Source organism: Pan paniscus, chromosome 15 (assembly GCF_029289425.2).
Source record: "Pan paniscus chromosome 15, NHGRI_mPanPan1-v2.0_pri, whole genome shotgun sequence".
NCBI classification, from domain to species: Eukaryota; Metazoa; Chordata; class Mammalia; order Primates; family Hominidae; genus Pan; species Pan paniscus.
The window spans coordinates 41627482-41646454 of NC_073264.2; the positions used below are offsets into that span (position 1 = coordinate 41627482).

At 36.3% G+C, this 18973-nt stretch overlaps 1 long non-coding RNA gene across 1 annotated transcript in view; it reads left to right on the forward strand.

Moving 5' to 3' along the window:
- The first annotated feature begins 7327 nt into the window (after positions 1 to 7327).
- The window catches only part of LOC134728890 (uncharacterized), a 70964-nt gene continuing 59318 nt past the window's right edge, over positions 7328 to 18973 (forward strand). Inside the window, exon 1 of the long non-coding RNA XR_010109749.1 lies at positions 7328 to 8676. This is a non-coding gene — a long non-coding RNA (uncharacterized LOC134728890). The remainder of the gene's footprint in view (positions 8677 to 18973) is intronic.

Consider the following 18973-nt stretch of genomic DNA (forward strand, 5'->3'; position numbering starts at 1 on the left):
TAAGGTACAGAGATATGGAAGATGGGTTATTGCTTTCTGAACTTATTGTTAATACCTTATATGAAGAAGTGGCATTTGAGTCCTGACTTCAAAGTTTCATGTAACTGGGGATAAAGGAAAGCATTTAGAGTCTGTGAGCAATAGCATAGAGAATGAAAATGTAAAAAAAAAAACCAAAAAAACTGTTCTCCATAATAAAGAATAACTCACTTCGTTTCAATGGAGGAGGCATGGTCACTAGAATTTGGAAATGAAACTTGGATATGGCCAGTTTATTGAGGCATGGCTTCAGATTTTAAAGCATTATTTTGAAAGCAATTCTGGCATGAGAGCAATAAAGAGGAAATTACAGTTGTCTATGCACCAGAAAAATACTTATTGGAAATGTAAATTTTAAAACTGGAATATTGTAACAGACAGGTTAGAGAATTAATAATATTTGGTACCTGGTTAAAAATAAAAATGAAACTGAGAAGAAAAAAAGAATCAAAGATTGACTTCCAACTTGGATACCAGGGATTATCCTTGTACAAAAATGGGAGGAAAAACAGATTTACATAGGAAATTATTGGGTTTTTTGGATATCCTGACCTTCAGATATTGTTGTCTATCAAAGTCTTGCATTCATCATGATAATTTGCTGGTATTACAGATGTTAAATTGAGTCTCAAACACACTCAGGTCCAAAAATCTGTGGGTCACCAGCAGATTTTTAAACTCAATACCTTTGTCTACAATAACAGCTGTTTTTCTATAATGAACACTCTTCTTTTTCCAAACATAAGTGTGATAGGTAGGTAGTATCTTAGATAGCAGTAGTCCCCAACATTTTTGGCATCAGGGACTAGTTTTGTGGAAAACATTTTTCCACAGACTGGGAGTCAGGGGAATGGTTTTGGGATGAAATTGTTCCACCTCAGATAATCAGGCATTAGAATCTCATAAGGAGCGTGCAACCTAGATCCCTCACATGCACAGTTCACAATAGGGTTTGCATTCTTATGAGAATCTAATGACACTGCTTATCTGACAGGAGGTGGAGTTCAGGAGGTAATGCTAGCTCACCTTCCACTCACCTCCTGCTGTGTGGTATGGTTCCTAATAGGCCATGGATCGGTACCGGTCCTTGACCCAGGGGTTTGGGACCCCTGTTATATCGGACTAGAACATGTGCCAAGGAGCCAAACATGCAGGGTACACACTCTCACTTTGTCACTTCTCAACCATTTAACCTGGAACATCTTACTCAACCAGAGTGAATTTCAGTGTATTCAGTTAAAAGCTGGATATTAATACCAACTCATAAGCTTGTTCAAAGTGTTATATGTAACAATGTTTTAATAGGCAAAGTAGTATAAAATTAGGAGAAATTTGTATAAGACTGGAAGATAATTGAATCCTACCCATAAGCCACAGATATCAAAGACTTTTGCTAAATTAACTACATAAATATAACTCACAACTCACCTTACTAACACTGTGAAAACAAAATAAGATGCTGTTACACCTATTTGGAGGCCACAGATATGAAGATAATGTGATATGATAGCATAGATTGGGAAGCCCAATATTGACCTATTTGCACTCTACTGAGCTTGATTGCCCTTTACTTCTATGACAGTTGAATTCCTGAGAAGCTATAGGTAATCACACTGCAGATATTTAGTGTGTGGGCCAAAGGTACATGTGAGAATAAAGACAGAAAGTTTAACCTCCTCCACCATGTGATTCTTTCTTGATACAGCAGGGCTGATGCATATTTTAGTAGCTTCAGGAAAGAGGTTTGAACATAGTCTCATTATATTTGTGTCACAGAAGCTGGCCCTGGTAAATGGGACTCACTAGAAACAGAGGAGACCCTAAAGAAAGGATACCTGCTGGGACTACCTGTCACCCACCTAGCTTCTTTTTTGTTTCAAAAAGCTGGGTTTCTTAACCGGAAGTTTGGCATCACTTCCAATATGGCAAACACAAATCTTTGACTTTAGGAACATGAAAGGAAGAAAACTCACCAGACTTAGTGTTTGTTTCTAGGGGTTACTTAATAATTTGTTTTGCCTTATTTTCCCAAGTATAAAAAAGATTACTGCTTAGAGGAGAATCATGATGATCTTTCTAGTCATAGATCACGTTATATAGTAGTAAAAAGCATACGCTTTGGTATCAGACAAACCTGAATATGTATCCTTGATCTGATGCTAGTTAAGAGGTGTTCAACTTTGGGTATGATATTTAAATTTACTAGGCCTCAGTTTACTTGTCTGTGAGAGAGGAATAACAAAAACATCATAATGATAATACTTTATGGGTTGCTCTGTAGAATAAATAGGATAATTCATGCAAGCAATTGGAACATAGACTGACACATAGTAAAGAATTATTGAATATCAATATTATAACTGATGGGACACTGAATTTTATTCCCAATTGGAAGAGCTATCAAAGGGCTTAAAAATTCAATACCATTCTCAATCTCTCTCTTCTTATTGTAATTCAGTCTTCTATTTATTTTGTGTGACAAACTACCTCATAACTTACTAACTTAAAACACATTAATAGTTATCATCTTTCACAGTTTTGTTGGTTGACTGCACTCAGCTAGGTGGTTCTCTTTTGGAGTGTCTCATATGGTGGCAGTCAGAAATTAGCTGGGGCTGAGTCTACCGCTTGACCAGGCTAAATGTCCAAGATGGCTCACTCAGATGGTTTACATTTGATGCTGGCTATTGGCTGGAAGTCAGATGCTCCATGTGGCCAACACATGGCCTCTTTGTGTAGCTAGGACTTCTCAGCAGGCAGCTGAGTTCCAAAGGAGAATGTCTGAAGAATATTTTAACAAAAAGAAGTAGGAGACAGCAGATAAATTGAGATTTGTTAGAACTGACACAGTATCTCTTTGGCCAAATTCTATTAGCCAAGGCAGTTATGAGTCTTGGCCACATTCAAAGGTGTGGAGAAATAGACTCTGCCTTTTTGGTAGGGTGGGAAGACCACATTGTAGAAAAGCATGTGGGATGGGAAATATTATTGTGGTTATTTTTGGAAAATGCAATAAGGTATAGCATACTCCCTTACCAGGGCAATTTACATCCCTCTCTTAAATAAAATATACTCACCTTCTCCCTTGACCTTGTGAAAGTCTCATCATTATGGCATCAAATCTACAAGGGCAGGATCTTAGCATTTAAACCAGGTCGATGTGCAGATTTGTTGAGTGCTGCTCTTCAAGTAGTTCCTCTTGATCTAAAGAACTATGTAAAACAAGATATGCTATTTAACCCTTATAGACTCAACACATAATGTTTTTTAAACACATAAGATATCTACAGTATACCCTCCTGTTCAAAAAGGAGCATGGAAGAGGAGGCTGATAGTCACTAATCCACAGCAATTCTGGAATCCATCATGCACATGTCACCACTTACTTGATTGGAACCTCTTGCTTCCTAGCAGCAGTGCCCAAGCTATCTTGACTTTGTCCGTTGAGTTACTCTTTTTCCATATGAAATAGCCCATGTTGGCAGTGAAAACATGAGGGCCTAGAGACCTCTTTTTATAATGAACATCTCTGTCCTATTCAGCCTAAGTTGATATAATTCCTTTTAAAACTCTGTGGGTTTCTTATATACCAAAGTAGAAGTAATTCCATTAGGCAGAATACACATCTACATTTTTCTCAAACCAACCTCCTGTCTACTTGACCTGGCTATAATCCTGTGTGGGACAATATCCTTAAGGTTCTTAGAAACATTTTTTCTAGTTCAGTGTTAGGCACCACCTTAAATATTTGAAGTCTCTACAAATAATCTAAAATCCATATCCTTGATGGTAATTTTAACCTGGAGCCACATAGTACTGCCATCCACCAACATTTGATGAATCTGAGTTCATCTGTTATTTTGAGAACTTTTTGCTCTTTGGAATCACTGAGGATGAGAAACTTCTATTTCATATTTTCTCTAAATTCTGCTCAAAATCAGAATAGTCCCTTCTTTAACTCTTTATAAATTATCATATGAAGCTAAAACAAATCAAGTACCTGAAAATGTATTTCATTAGAACTTTCAATTTATTAAGTACATATTATTTTTTCAATGTTACTACAAACAACAATTTTACTAACCTTCCCACCAGTATATAACATTAGTCATCTTTTTCTTATTATCCTATAGCGATTTCCCCACTGTCATTTTCACCCCCTGAACAGTTTTCTTGTGGTCCTTCAAGGCTCTGCTTTTATATGGCTGCATAGTATTCCATGGTGTATACATACATTTTCTTTATTCAGTCCAACACTGATTGGCATCTGGGTTGATTCTATGTCTTTGCTGTTGTGAATATTGCTGTGGTGAACATACAAGTGCCTGTATCTTTTTGATAAATCAATTTATACTCCTTTGAGTATATACCCAGTAATGGGATTACTAGGTTGAAGGGTAGTCCTGTTTTAAGTTCTCTGAGAAATCTCCAACCTGCTTTCCACAGTGGCCAAACTAATTTAAATTCCCACCAGCAGGGTATAAGAGTTCCCTTTTATCTGCAATCTTGCCAACATCTGCCATTTTCTGACTTTTTCATAATAACCATTCTGAATGGTGTGAGATAGTTTCTCATTATGGTTTTGAATTGCTATTCTGTAATAATTAGTTATGTTGAGCATTTTTTTCATATGCTTGTTGGCTGAATGTATATCTTTTTTTGAAAAGTGTCTGTTCGTGTCCTTTACCCACTTTTTATTGTTTATTTTTTGCTTATTGATTTGCATAAGTTCCTTATAGATTCTGGATATTAGACCTTTGTTGGATGCATAGTTTGCAAATACTTTTTCCCATTCTGTGCATTGTCTGTTTACTCTGTTAATGGTTTCTTTTGCTGTGCAGAAGATCTTTAGTTTAAGTAGGTCTACTTGTCCATTTTTATTTTTGTTGCAATTGCTTTTAGAGACTTCATCGTGAAATCTTTGCCAAGGCCTATGTCTAGAATGGTTTTCCCTAGGTTTTCTTCTAGGATTTTTATAGTTAGAGGTCTTAAATTTAAGTTTTTAGTCCTTCCTGAGTTTATTTTTGTATACAATAACATGAAGGGGTCTAGTTTTAATCTTCTGCACAGGGTCAGCCCATTATTCCAGCACCATTTATTGAATAGGGAGTCATTTCCCCATTGCATGTTTTTGTCAGTCTTGTTTAAAATCAGACAGTTGTAGGTGTGCTGCTTTATTTCTAGGATCTCCATTCCGTTTCACTGGTCTATGTTTCTGTTTTTGTACCAGTACTATGCTGTTTTGGCCACTGGAGCCCTGTAGCATAGTTTGAAGTCAGGTAGAATGATGCCTCCAGGTTTGTTCTTTTTACTTAGGATTGCATTGACTATTTAGGCTCTTTTTTTTAGTTCCATGTGAATTTTAACTCTTTTCCCATTTGCCCCAAGAATATTTGCTGCCAGTGCTGGCAGCTGAAACATTTACCCCCAGATAACTTTGCCACAAAATATCTCATTTTTAAAATTATTTTTGCATTACACTAGTATATAGACTTTGGAAACAAAAGACATCATTCTACTTACAGCATTCAGTTTTTAGTAGTGGTATTTTCATTTACAAAATATAGTAATTCTTGATCACTGAAAATGTCAAACCCTAGAAAATGTAGCATTCCTATGCTTGATGTTAACATCATTCTCAAACAGTTGTTGGCCGAAGAGTCACTTGATGCATCCAATTTTTCCAAAGTAGACGATTCTGATGATTCAGATTCTGCTGTTCTGTTTAGAAATAACTCTAAGAACAGTTTTCATATTTTATTTTTACCTTGAATATTAGATTTGCTTCAGCCTCAAAGAGCTTGTTTATGTAAAATTAAATGAGCAATGGCAACGAGCTGCACTTTTTTTTCTAAATGAGAAAAGGGTTAAAAACTTTTTCCAAGTTCTGTAAAGAATGTCTTTGTCAGTTTGATAGAAATAGAATTGAATCTATAAATTGCTTTGGGCAATATGTCTATTTTAACAATATTGTTTCTTCCTATCCATGAGCATGGAATACTTTTCCATTTGTTTGTGTCATCTCTGATTTCTTTCAGCAGTGTTTTGTAATTCTCATTGTAGAAAATTTTCATCTTCCTGGTTGGGTGTATTCCTAGATATTTATTCTTTTTGTGGCGACTGTGAATGGAATTGAGTGCCTAATTTTGCTCTCAGCTTGGATGTTATTGGTGTATATAAATGCTACTGATTTAGGGGGCATTGATTTTGAATTCTGAAACTTTACTAAAGTTGTTTATCAGTTCTAGGAGCCTTTGGTTACAGACAATGGGGTTTTCTAGGTATAGAATCATATTGTCTGTGAAGAGAGTGAGTTTGACTTCCTCTCTTCCTATTAGAATGCCTTTTATTTCTTTCTCTTGCCTGATTGCTCTGGTTAGGACTTCTTGCCTGATTGCTCTGGCTAGGACTTCCAGGACTTCTGCATAGGATTAGTGAGAGTGGGCATTCTTGTCTTGTTCTGGTTGTCAAGGGGAATGCTTCCAGTTATTGCCCATTCATTTGGCTGTGTTTAGGGTACATGTGCACAACGTGCAGGTTAATTACATATGTATACATGTGCCATGTTGGTGTGCTGCACCATTAACTCGTCATTTAATATTAGGTATATCTCCTAATGCTATCCTTCCCCCTTCCCCCACCCCACAACAGGCCCCAGTGTGTGATGTTCCCTTTCCTGTGTCCATGTGTTCTCATTGTTCAATTCCCACCTATGAGTGAGAACATGCGGTGTTCGGTTTTTTGTCCTTGCGATAGTTTGCTGAGAATGATGGTTTCCAGCTTCATCCATGTCCCTACAAAGGACATGAACTCATCATTTTTTATGGCTGCATAGTATTCCATGGTGTATATGTGCCACATTTTCTTAATCCAGTCTATCACTCTTGGACATTTGGCTTGGGTCCAAGTCTTTGCTGTTGTAAATAGTGCCGAAATAAACATACGTGTGCATGTGTCTTTATAGCTGCATGATTTCTAATCCTTTGGGTATATACCCAGTAATGGGATTGCTGGGTCAAATGGTATTTCTAGTTCTAGATCCCTGAGGAATTGCCACACTGACGTCCACAATGGTTGAACTAGTTTACAGTCCCACCAACAGTGTAAAAGTGTTCCTATTTCTCCACATCCTCTCCAGCACCTGTTGTTTCCTGACTTTTTAATGATCGCCATTCTAACTGTTGTGAGATGGTATCTCATTGTGGTTTTGATTTGCATTTCTCTGATGGCCAGTGATGATGAGCATTTTTTCACGTGTCTTTTGGCTGCATAAATTTTTTCACGTGTCTTCTTTTGAGAAGTGTGTGTTCATGTCCTTCACCCACTTTTTGATGGGGTTGTTTGTTTTTTTCTTGTAAATTTGTTTGTGTTCTTTGTAAATTCTGGATATTAGCCCTTTGTCAAATGAGTAGATTGCAAAAATTTTCTCCCATTCTGTAGGTTGCCTGTTCACTCTGATTGTAGTTTCTTTTGCTGTGCAGAGGCTCTTTAGTTTAATTAGATCCCATTTGTCAATTTTGGCTTTTGTTGCCATTGCTTTCGGTGTTTTAGACGTGAAGTCCTTGCCCATGCCTATGTCCTGAATGGTATTGCCTAGGTTTTCTTCTAGGGTTTTTATGGTTTTAGGTCTAACATTTAAGTCTTTAATCCATCTTAATTTTTATATAAGGTGTAAGGAAGGGATCCAGTTTCAGCTTTCTACATGTGGCTGGCCAGTTTTCCCAGCACCATTTATTAAACAGGGAATCCTTTCCCCATTTCTTGTTTTTGTCAGGTTTGTCAAAGATCAGATGGTTGTAGATATGTGGCATTATTTCTGAGGGCTCTGTTCCGTTCCATTGGTCTATATCTCTGTTTTGGTACCAGTACCATGCTGTTTTGGTTACTGTAGGCTTGTAGTGTAGTTTGAAGTCAGGTAGCTTGATGCCTCCAGCTTTGTTCTTTTGGCTTAGGATTGAGTTGGCAATGAGGGCTCTTTTTTGGTTCTATATGAACTTTAAAGTAGTTTTTTTCCAATTCTGTGAAGAAAGTCATTGGTAGCTTGATGGGGATGGCATTGAATCTATAAGTTATCATGGGCAGTATGGCCATTTTCACGATATTGATTCTTCCTACCCATGAGCTGTGGTTTTGTCATAGATGGCTCTTATTATTTTGAGGTATGTTCCTTTGACACCTAGTTTGTGCAGGGTTTTTAATATGAAGGAATGCTGAATTTTATCAAAACCCTTTTCTGTGTCTATTGAGATGATCACATGGCATTTGTTTTTAGTTTTGTTTATGTGATGAATCACATTTATTAATTTCCATATGTTGAATTAACTTTGCATGTCAGTAATAAAGACTACTTGATCATGGTGGATTAGCTTTTTAATGTGTTACTAGATTAGATTTGCTAGTATTTTGTTGAGGATTTTTGCATATATCATTAGTGATCTTGGCCTAAACTTTTCTTTTTCTTTTTTTCTTTTCTTGTGTCTCTGCCAGGTTTTGACGTCAGAATAATGCTGGCCTTATGGAATGAGTTAGGAGTCCCTCCTCCTCAAGTTTTTGGAATAATTTTAGCATGATTGGTAGCAGTTCTTTATTGTGTGGTTGAATTCAGCTGTGAATCCATCTGGACCAGGGCTTTTTCTGGTTGGTAGGCTTTTAATTACTGATTTAGTTTTGGAACTTATTATTGGTCTGTTCATGAATTCAATTTCTTCCTGGTTCAGTCATCAGGGGTTTTAATGTTTCCAGAAATTTATCCATTTTTTTTCTATATTTTCTAGTTTGTATGCATAGAGGTGTATGTAATAGACTCTGAGGCTTTTTTGTATTCCTGTGAGGTCAGTGGCATTGTCCCCTTTGTCATTTCTGATTGTGTTTATTTGAATCTTCTCTCTTTATTAATTAGGTAGTAGCCTACCAATCTTATTTATTCTTTCAAAAAACAAACTTTGAGTTTTGTGGATCATTTGTATGAATTTTTCCATCTCAATTTTGTTCAGTTCAGCTCTGATTTTGGTTATTTCACTTCTAGTAGCTTTGGGGTTGACTTGCTCTTGTTTTTCTAGTTCCTTTACATGTGATGTTAGGTTGTTTGAGATCTAACTTCCTCATGTAGGATTTTAGCCCAATAAACTTCCTCTTTTCAGTGCTTAAGCTGTGTGTCAGAGGTTCTCTTATATTCTACCTTTATTTTTCATTAATTTCAATGATTTTTTTTTTGCCTTAATTTCCTTCTTTATCCAAAAGTCACTGAGGAGAAAGTTGTTTAATTTTCATGTAATTGCATGGTTTTGAGAGATATTCCTGGTATTGATTTGTTTTTATTGTGTTGTGGTCTGAAAATGTGGTTGATATGATTTGGATTTTTTTTTTAGTTCATTAAGAATTGCCTTATGGTCAAATGTGTCATTTATTAGAGTATATGCAGTGTGCAGATGTGAAGAACGTATATTCTGTTGTTGTTGGGGGGAGTATTCTGTATATGTCAGGTTCATTTGGTCAAGTATCAAGTTTAGGTCCTGAATATTTTTGTTAGTTTTCTGCATCAGTGATCTTATGCTGGCAGTTGGGTGTTGAAGACCCCACTATTATTGAAACAGGAGAATTTTCCTTATCACCCTCGCAGGGTGTGTGACAGGAGTGTGGGCTCGCTTCTTCTGTGCCTCACTACTTAAACTTCTAGGCAGTGCAGTGGTCGTGGGGAGCATTTTTGGGCTCTGACCACACGATAGCATCTGGGGTGAGTGTTTACAGCTCCTGAAGCCTAAGTGGGCATGTGTTAGTATGCTCTTTCAGCTTTGCAGTCTGCAGGCTGCTTGCATTAATCAGCTCAATTAGACCCTCTGCCTTAATGCAAAGACAGAGAGCTTTCTGTATCCCGGCTTCTTGCCCTAGTGTACTCAAAAAATTGGATCATATGTGGGCTTGGAGGAAGAGTGCAAGGTTTTATTGAGTAGTTGAGGTAGCTCTCAGTGAGATGGATTGGGAATCAGAAGGGGGATGGAGTGGGAGGGTGGTCTTCCCCTAAAGTCAGGCCACCCGGCGGTCGGACTCTCCTCTGACTGCCCACGGCTAAATTCCCCTTGGTGTCCGCATTGTTCCACCATTGCAGGTCTCCTGGTGTCTGCTGGTGTGTTCTTCTGCTCCTCTCAACTTCCGGCCACTTGTGTGTGTGCCTGCTACAGTCCTGGGTTTTATGAACACAGGATGCAGGGTGTGATGGACCAAAGGTAACTTTTTGGGTATGAAAAAAGAAATGCTTGTCTTCATTTAGGTCCGTGGGCACAGGCCTGAGGGTTGAGCCCTTGCCAGGGACCCCGCCCTTCTCTACTTAGCACTTCCTGCCCCGTTCTCATATCATTGTGTGGTTATCTAAATCTCTTTGTAGGTCTCCAACAATGTGTTTTATGAATCTGGGTACTCCAATGTCGGGTGCATATATATTTAGGATAATTAAGTCTTCTTGTTGAATTTAACCCTTATTCATTATGTAATGCCCTTCTTTATCCTTTTTGATCATTGTTGGTTTAAAGTCTGTTTTGTCTGAAATAAGAATGACAACCCTTGCTCTCTTTTGTTTTCCATTTTCTTAATAAATCTCCGTTACTTTACTTAGAGCCTATGAATATTTTTACATGTGAGTTGGGTCTCTTGAAGATAGCATTCAGCTGAGTTTTGCTTCTTTATCCAACTTACCACTCTGGGTCTTTTAAATAGGGCATTTTGCCCATTTACATTCAAGGTTAATATTGATATGTGAGGATTTGATCCTGTTATGTTGTGAGCTGGTTGTTGTGTAAACTTGGTTGTATATTTGCTTGATGTGTCTGTGGGCTATATACTTAAATGTGTTTTTGTGGTGGTTGGTAATGATCTTTCGTTTCCATATTTAGCACTCCCTTAAGGACCTCTAGTAAGGCAGGTCTAGAGTTAACAAATTTCCTTAGCATTTGCTTGTCTAAAAAAGAAATTTATTTCTTCTTTGCTTATGAAGCTTAGGTTGGTGAGATACGAAATTTTTGATTGGAATTTCTTTTCTTTAAGGATCCCGAATACAGGCTCTGATCTGTTCTGGGTTTTAGGGCTTTTGCTGAAAGACCTGCTGTTAGCTTGATGGGGTTCGCTTTGTACATGACCTTACCTTTCTCTCTAGTTGCCATTAAGATTTTTTCTTTTATGTTGACTTTGGAGAATCTGATGACTATGTGTCTTAGGAATATAGTATCTTTCAGGGATATTCTGAATTTCTTGAAATTGCATATTGACCTTTCTAGCCATGTTCAGGAATTTTTCATGGGGAATATCCTCAAATATGTTTTCCAAGTTGCTTGCTCTCTCTCTGTTTCAGGAATGCCAATAAGTCCTAAGTGTGGCCTCTTTACATAATCTCATATTTCTCAGAGGTTTTGTTTATTTTTAAAAATTCTCTTATATTTTTGTCTGCCTGCATTGATTCAAAGGAGCAGTATTCAAGCTCTGAGATACTTTCTTCAGCTTGGTCTACTCTGTTATTAATGCTTCCAGTTGCATTCTGAAATTCCTGTAGCAAATTTTTATATTTCCAGAAGTTCAGTTTGGTTCTTTTTAAAAATGGCTATGTCATCTTTCAACTCTTGGGCTGTTTTACTGTGTTCCTTGGATTGAGTTTGAACCTTCTCCTGTATCTCGATAAGCTTCCTTGCTGTCTAGATTCTGAATTCTATATCTATCATTTCAGCCATTTCAGTCTAGTTAAGAACCTTTGCTGGGTAGCTAGTATGATCGTTTTGAGGTAAGAAGACATTCTGGCTTTTAGAGTTGCCAGAGTTCTTGCACTGGGTCTTTCTCATCTCTGTGTGCTGATGATGTTCTTTTAATCTCTGAAGTTGCTGTCTTTTGGCTGTGGCTTTTTGCTTTCATATTTTTTGATGCCCTTGAGGATTTGACTGTGGTATAAAATGGGTTTAGTCAATTGGCTTTGTTTCTGGATGGTTTCAGGAGACCAAGGCTCCACTTAGTACTCCTGGGCTGTGTGCCTTAACCCTATGTAGGTGAGACCAGGCCTGTGGCTTTGTTCTCTTCCTCCTGGTTAAGCACTTGCTGCACTGGAGAGTCTGAGGCATTCCCAGTATTCTGGCAACCACACTTTGATGGTGGCTGCCCTTAAAAGGGCTCTGGTGGGGTAGTGGTGGGCCTGCACACATGTGTACTCCAGTGGGGCAGTGGAGAAAGGCTGTAGGTGGGTGTCCACTTGTGGGGTCCATCTGCAAAAGTGCACTGACAGGTAGGCAGGGTCTGCTAGTGAAAGAGCTATGGTAGTGTCTGCTGGCAAGCTGAGGCTAAACTGTAAGTGGGTGTGGCCAAGCAGGGACCCTGAGAAAAGCTGGCAGACAGAGTGGTGCTCAGATCAGACTGTTCCTGTCCCATGGGCAAGACAGCCTTGCTCTGTCCATGTCCACTAGCTAACTAATGTGAAAGCTGCCTGGAGGAGTATACCAATCCTTGGGAGGTGGATGTCCATGGCCATGCTCCAGTGCAGCTGTTCCTACCCAAAACTTTCTGGGCTTCATGCAGGCTAGATTTTGGTCTCTGCTAAGTCTCTGAGTAGTTTTCCTTGCCAACTCAAATGTCCATGGGGGGTCACAGGGTCTCCTCCAGCTAAGATCCCAGAGGTCCATGGTGAAAGTGGGCCACCCCATGCCTATTTCACTCACCCTTTCCCTAGGAGACACTTGGAGCCAGAAAAAGTCCTGATGCTCAGCAACCTTTTGCAGGTTTCTTAGCTTCCTCCCCTTTTAGCCTGGTGTCTGTTGCCTTCCTCTGTCCACTGTAAATGTTTTCTTTCTGAAGAACTATTTGGAGTTTGCTTGTTTACTTGTTTGTCTGTTCTCTCTTCATGGGAGAAGGTCTTCCAGGCTGCATCTAGTCAGCCATCTTAGCTATCTCCAAGAACTTTATTCTTTGCTCTTTTTCTTCTTTTTATCCTCCTCCTCTCTGTGTACCTTTGCTGCCTCCTCCTTTCCCATCTTGTTCTCACATAACAGCTTTGCCAAAAGCTTCAATTTAGGAATGTCTGGGTAGGAGGTTCTAGACATCAGGGATAAATACTATTTTCTACTCTGCCTCTCCAGATATATTTTCTTATGTGCAGCATATCTCAACATAATTTTAAATTTTGATATTTGCATGATGTAGGAGAAATAGGTCATTTCTTTGCTTTGTCTTTGAGTACTATTCTATAGCAAATGAGGCAAAAGAGTGTTCCATATGTTCCCTGTCAGATTGTTCACATCATTAGTGTATTGCATAATGGTTTGGGACCAAAAGTCAAGTTATAATTAACATGCTATTTTGATTCCTTTACTTCTTTCTGTATTTCCTCTGTTTGAGTCCTCTTGGGATATAGTGTGACAGTCAAGTCAGGACTCAGGTTAATGTGGATTTCTGGTGAAAGGCCATGTAAGATCTTATGAATACCATATGAATATAATTCACATAACTTATAAAAAATTAGCATGAGACACAAAGGGAACAATTTCTGTATTAGACAAAATCACGGCCATTTGAAACAATGTTCCTGTAAGAAACATGAAAACTGAAAAATTTCAACTTATATCTTTAATAAAATTGGAAAGGATATTTAATGGGATTGAATAGGTTAAAAGCAGTCATAAAAATGTATACAAATTATTGTAAAAGGAAAACATGATTGACTATTTTTTGTTTAAAAAGCACAATGGAAGGAGTAAATATAAGATAGGATATTAAAAAGACAAATTTTTTGAAATAGGGGACATGGTTAAGAAATCAATGACTCATAAAAGCAAAACATATAAGACAGTGGATCCTAGATATATATTTAATATTATTACATATTAAGTGAGCATCTATTATAATTTTATGTAAAACAGTATCTTAATTATTTGGGACATAACACTAAGCATAGTAGACACTGTTCTTTTTTTGCAAGAGATGAGAGTCAAGCAAATGAGACAGAAAATTAAGTAATTACAGCAAAGCATGATAAATTGTCTGATCAAGGAAGTACAGATTGCTAAGAGAGTGAATAATGATTATTTGAAAGTACTCTTAATAAGGTCAGAAAGTCTTATCAGAGGAAGTGATATTTAAAATGAGATCTGAAATATGAATAATAGGTAAAAATAATAGTAATGTGCAAAGAGTTCAAATCAGAGGAAATACCATATATAACACCCAATTAAAACCATATAGACAAATAACACACGATATTCAAAGAAATCGGAGAACTATGTTGATGACAATTGGTTCATTTCTTTCATCTCTGTGATTCATTGAGTTAAGCTAGGTTAAGGCAGATACTTGCAAACTCTGGGTGAAGCCTCAAGCTAAGAACCAGCCTATAGCATGGCCCAGCATGCCTTGAGACTTACATTTTTTAGTATGACTGTGCAAGAGTTGAATACGTTCAGCAGAGTGTTCTTAGATTTCATAGGACTTGCCCATGGCAATTTTTATAGTTTATTGCCACTCCTTACTTTTGACTATCAGTCTCATATTCCTGGGTCTATGGACACCCTCTATTTATTTGATTAAAATCAAAACAATTGCTTCCCAAAATATGCTTTAAATTTTCTGTTAGATATATTTACATCAAATCTGTAATTTTTGTTCTTGAACACTATATTTTCCATTTTTTCTCTGCCAAATATAATAATAGTAATAATATTTATTGAATATATCAGACACCATTTCTGCCATCTTATATTTAATAAATTAGTCTTCATAATAACCCTGTAAGTAGGTGCTGTTTTTAAGTTATTAACACTTTACAAATAAGAAAAGTAATACAGGGAGCTTGAGGAACTTGCCTAAAGTCACCATTGCTAGAATATGGTGGGGCTAGTTTCAAGTATTTTAGTCTGACTGCAGAGCCACATTCTTAATCATTGTATTAAAATACCTACCTTATTATAGATCACTGTTTTTTACAGTAGTCTCATATTTGTTGCTTTAAGAAATGCAGTGGAAGAAGAAAAATAAGATAAATGGAAATTAGTGATAAAAGAAAAAAGCAGAAAAAAAATTCCCTGAGCTTAAGAGAGAAGTGCAACATCAGCTTGAAGTTTCTCAACAAATGTCACACAAAACTTATTATACTATGTGGCTCATAAGAATATTAATGTGTGTATAAGTGTGTGTGTGTGTGTGTGTGTGTGTATGTGTCCTTTAAGAATCTAGACCAAAACATACAAATTTTATTTTGAAAAGTAGATTGACAATAGACTTTTCTATAACTTTTAAATTTGATAAATAAATGTAGTGAGGCAATGACTGGCGATCTTAATGTCATTATAAGGATTGAGAATTTTAGAAACAGTAAAGGCTTTAATCTTTAGTGAGATACATATGTCATCCAAGAGTTTAGACGAGGTACCGCCAAGATACTCTTCATCAAAATGTTTCAGGAAAAGGAGCTTAAAAAGTGGGAGCTAACTAGTGGAAGTTCAGTGCCTTTGTGGTGGTAGAAGTATGGTGAATGAGAGTAATTGAAAGGCAAAAATATTCAACAAATATTATTAGAGCACCAGGCAGGATCTTGGGACTCATCAGTGATAAAAGCATAAAATATTGTTTCATGTAGAGTTCTCGTTTTGGGGGGAACATAGATAATGATAAGCATTGAAAATAAGAACCATATGTAGTGTGTTGAGTGATGATAAATGCTATGGAAAGAATCAAACAAGGAAAGAAGAATTCAGTGCTAGGCATGGAGGAGGACAGATCTCAATTGCAACTTGTATGTTCAGGTCAGATCTCATTAAGAAAGACGTATTTGAGCAAATACTTGAAGGGGTGAGGGAATTCACCATGTGGAACAAAGAGGGGGTATAGCCATCGCAAAGATCCTTATGAGGGATTGTGGCTGGTGGGTATGAGAAAGGGATGGACTATGTGGTCAGAGTAAAGTGAGAGAGAAGTCTAGGGTAACAGTAGTGGGGTGGAGTGGGGGCACAAATCACAAAAGGTCTTTAAGGCTTCATAAAGGTTGGCATTTTGTTTCAAAAGAATTGGGGAGCTATGCCACGGTTTAAGAGGACACAGAATATAATATGAAATACCTTTTAGAACTATTAATGCTTTCATGAAGAAAATACACACTATAGTGGGGCAAATGTTGAGCTGTGATATCCAGAAACCAACAGTAGTAGGAAGTCAAGGAAACTCCTAGTCCCGAGGAAAAGATATTATAGGAGTCTTGGGAGTTGGATCCATGAAAGAGGGGCAGTCCCAATGAGGCTGTGGTCATAGAGGGACTCAGAACAAGGAGGCATGGGAAAAAATGTACTTAAACATTTTTCTCCTCCTTTCCACTGATCTCCTCCCAGGACCTCAGTAGCCAATACATCAAGAGGCCATCTTCAGGGGAGTTCTTACTTGGCCTTTTTTCTGTTGATTCTAACCTCTGAGTTATCCTAAGATTGATTTTCTTTATTGCCTTTCTCATTATGCAAGGATTTTTTTCCTATGAAAGTGCAAATTAACAAATAAAAACCACAGAGAAAATAAGAAAGTTGTATATTCTAATAATTAACCCAAAGCTGTCATCCCAGAAAGTTTTGAAGGTAATAAGGTAATAATGCTCATTATCTTTAGACACAGAGTGGAAAAAACAAGGTTTGAAAATGAATCTGATGTGGGGGAACAGACTGACAATAACCAGCCATATCTACCAAATAGCTATACATGTACTTTATAAATTACAATGAGAAATCTGAAACAATTACTACAAGTATCATGACTGTACTTCAACTTAGTGAGAGACTGGAACATCACTGAGTAACACTGCCTTCATAAAAAATAATTCCTAAAATATAGAACATGAAAATATTCATTAAAAATAATATTTACATGCTGATACTGCAATTTGATTAAAAGCTATCCATGACTACTTTGTTTATTAAAAGAATAGAAACTAGAAGTTGCTTTTCTATAAATGTTTAATTACATTTACAACTGTTCTGTTGTAAATAATTGTTGTAAATAACAATTAGATCTAGTTTGGTTAATAATGTTGCTAACATTTTCTATATCGTTACTTAATTTGTTTCCCAAATCGTCTATGAATTATCAAGAGAGACAAATTAAGATATTCAAACATCACTTTGGATTTCCCATTTTGCTTAATTTTATTCCATATGTTCCAAAGCTCAGTACATAGGCACATACACATTTAAGACTGTTATGTCTTCCTGATAAATTGACCCTTTTTTCAGTTGCGGAAAGTCTCACTTTAAATTTGGTAATATCCCTTTTCTGGAAGTCTATATTAGTTAATATTAATAAAGCCATGGCAGGTTTTGATGCTTCCTCCTTGTATGTATTTTTAAAATCTTTTTACTTTCAAGCAATAGACATCTTTAATGTCCATCTCTTACAGACAGTGTATAGTTAGATCTTGCTAAGAATCAAGGTCTTTGAGTTGAAGATTTTAGTAGGTTCTCAGTCATGTTTGCATTCATGTATATTGTGTTACTACAATAATTACTTTCTATTTGTCACATCCTTTTTGTTGTTGTTATTAATTTTCCTGTGTGTTTTTTCTTTCTTAATTTGTTTGAACTGATTATTTTATTTTAATTCCTTTACAGGCTTTTAAACTACATGTATTTGCATTCATTTTTGAGTAGTTGATCTAGGCAGAATTAGAATATGCATCATTAATTTATCACTATCTTCTTAGAGTCCTCGAGCATATCTTTAATTGGAAATTTGAAGGCTTTTTGTTATAATTCCAATATTATGGTTATCCTAAGATTTGTTTATGTTGATACTACATTTTATTAAAATGCAAAGTTTCCTCTCTCTCATCTTGAAGAAAATGCTATTTAACAAAAAAATTAAATAAGAAGCTGAAAATAAAATAAAATAAATCACATACATTTAAAAAAAATTGTCCTAACTTGCCAGTCCAGATAGCTTTAAAGGCAATTCTCATCATTATTTTAAAAAATCGCTAAAATAATCTAGGCTTTTCAAAGTATAGGGAATTGTGGAAACTATAATTCTAGCAGGCCATATATTTATGATCCAAAACAATGAAGTCACCAGATAAAGCTTTTAGTATTCTTAAATTAGAAAAATTAGCCTTATTTCCATATCATAACAAATAATAATTAGCAGTTACCATCACAATTCATGGTAAAACCTGACAGTCGAGTTATTCTAGAATAACCCGAGGTGCTTGATATCATCATTTTTACTTACTAATGTTGATATCATCCTATCTAATGCAAAATAAAATAAAAATTTTTTAAATTAAAATGATATTTGAAAAGTTACAATAAAATCCTCCTTATTTGTATAAAGCTCTAATAATATGATTATCTTCTGGATAAATCCAGCAAATGAACTGTAATGTTATTATCCCAGGTTAACGTTCAGTAAGATTATTACTTAGAAATAGACATATTTCATTGAAGAGCTAACTAACCAAAACATTTTTTTTGTTTGTTTCAAGAAATGGGTGTCTCACTGTATCTCAAACTCTTGGGCTCAAGTGATCCTCCCACCTCAGTCTCTCAAAGTGCAGACATGAGCCACTATGCCCAGTCCCAAATTGTGTCAGCTTATGCAAATTCCAAATAAAGTTCTAGTGGAAACTATGGTTTTCTATTGTACTCTTGGGAACATGATTCTATTTATTACTATCTGCCCTTTCACATCACACTCGGCAGTTTATAAATATATAGAAGATACTGCTATCATTTTAATTTAGAAGGTTTTAAAATCTCATCCTGAATATTGTCATTTTTATGACATATATTTTTCTATGTCATAAAAATATATTTGAGATACAACATATGTTAAAAGAAACAAAAAAGTCGTAGAAGAATGCACCTGTCACCATTTACTAAACCTTCCATTTAAAATAGCTTTTTGTGATATAAAACTAAAAATAGAAACCATAGAGGAAAGTAAT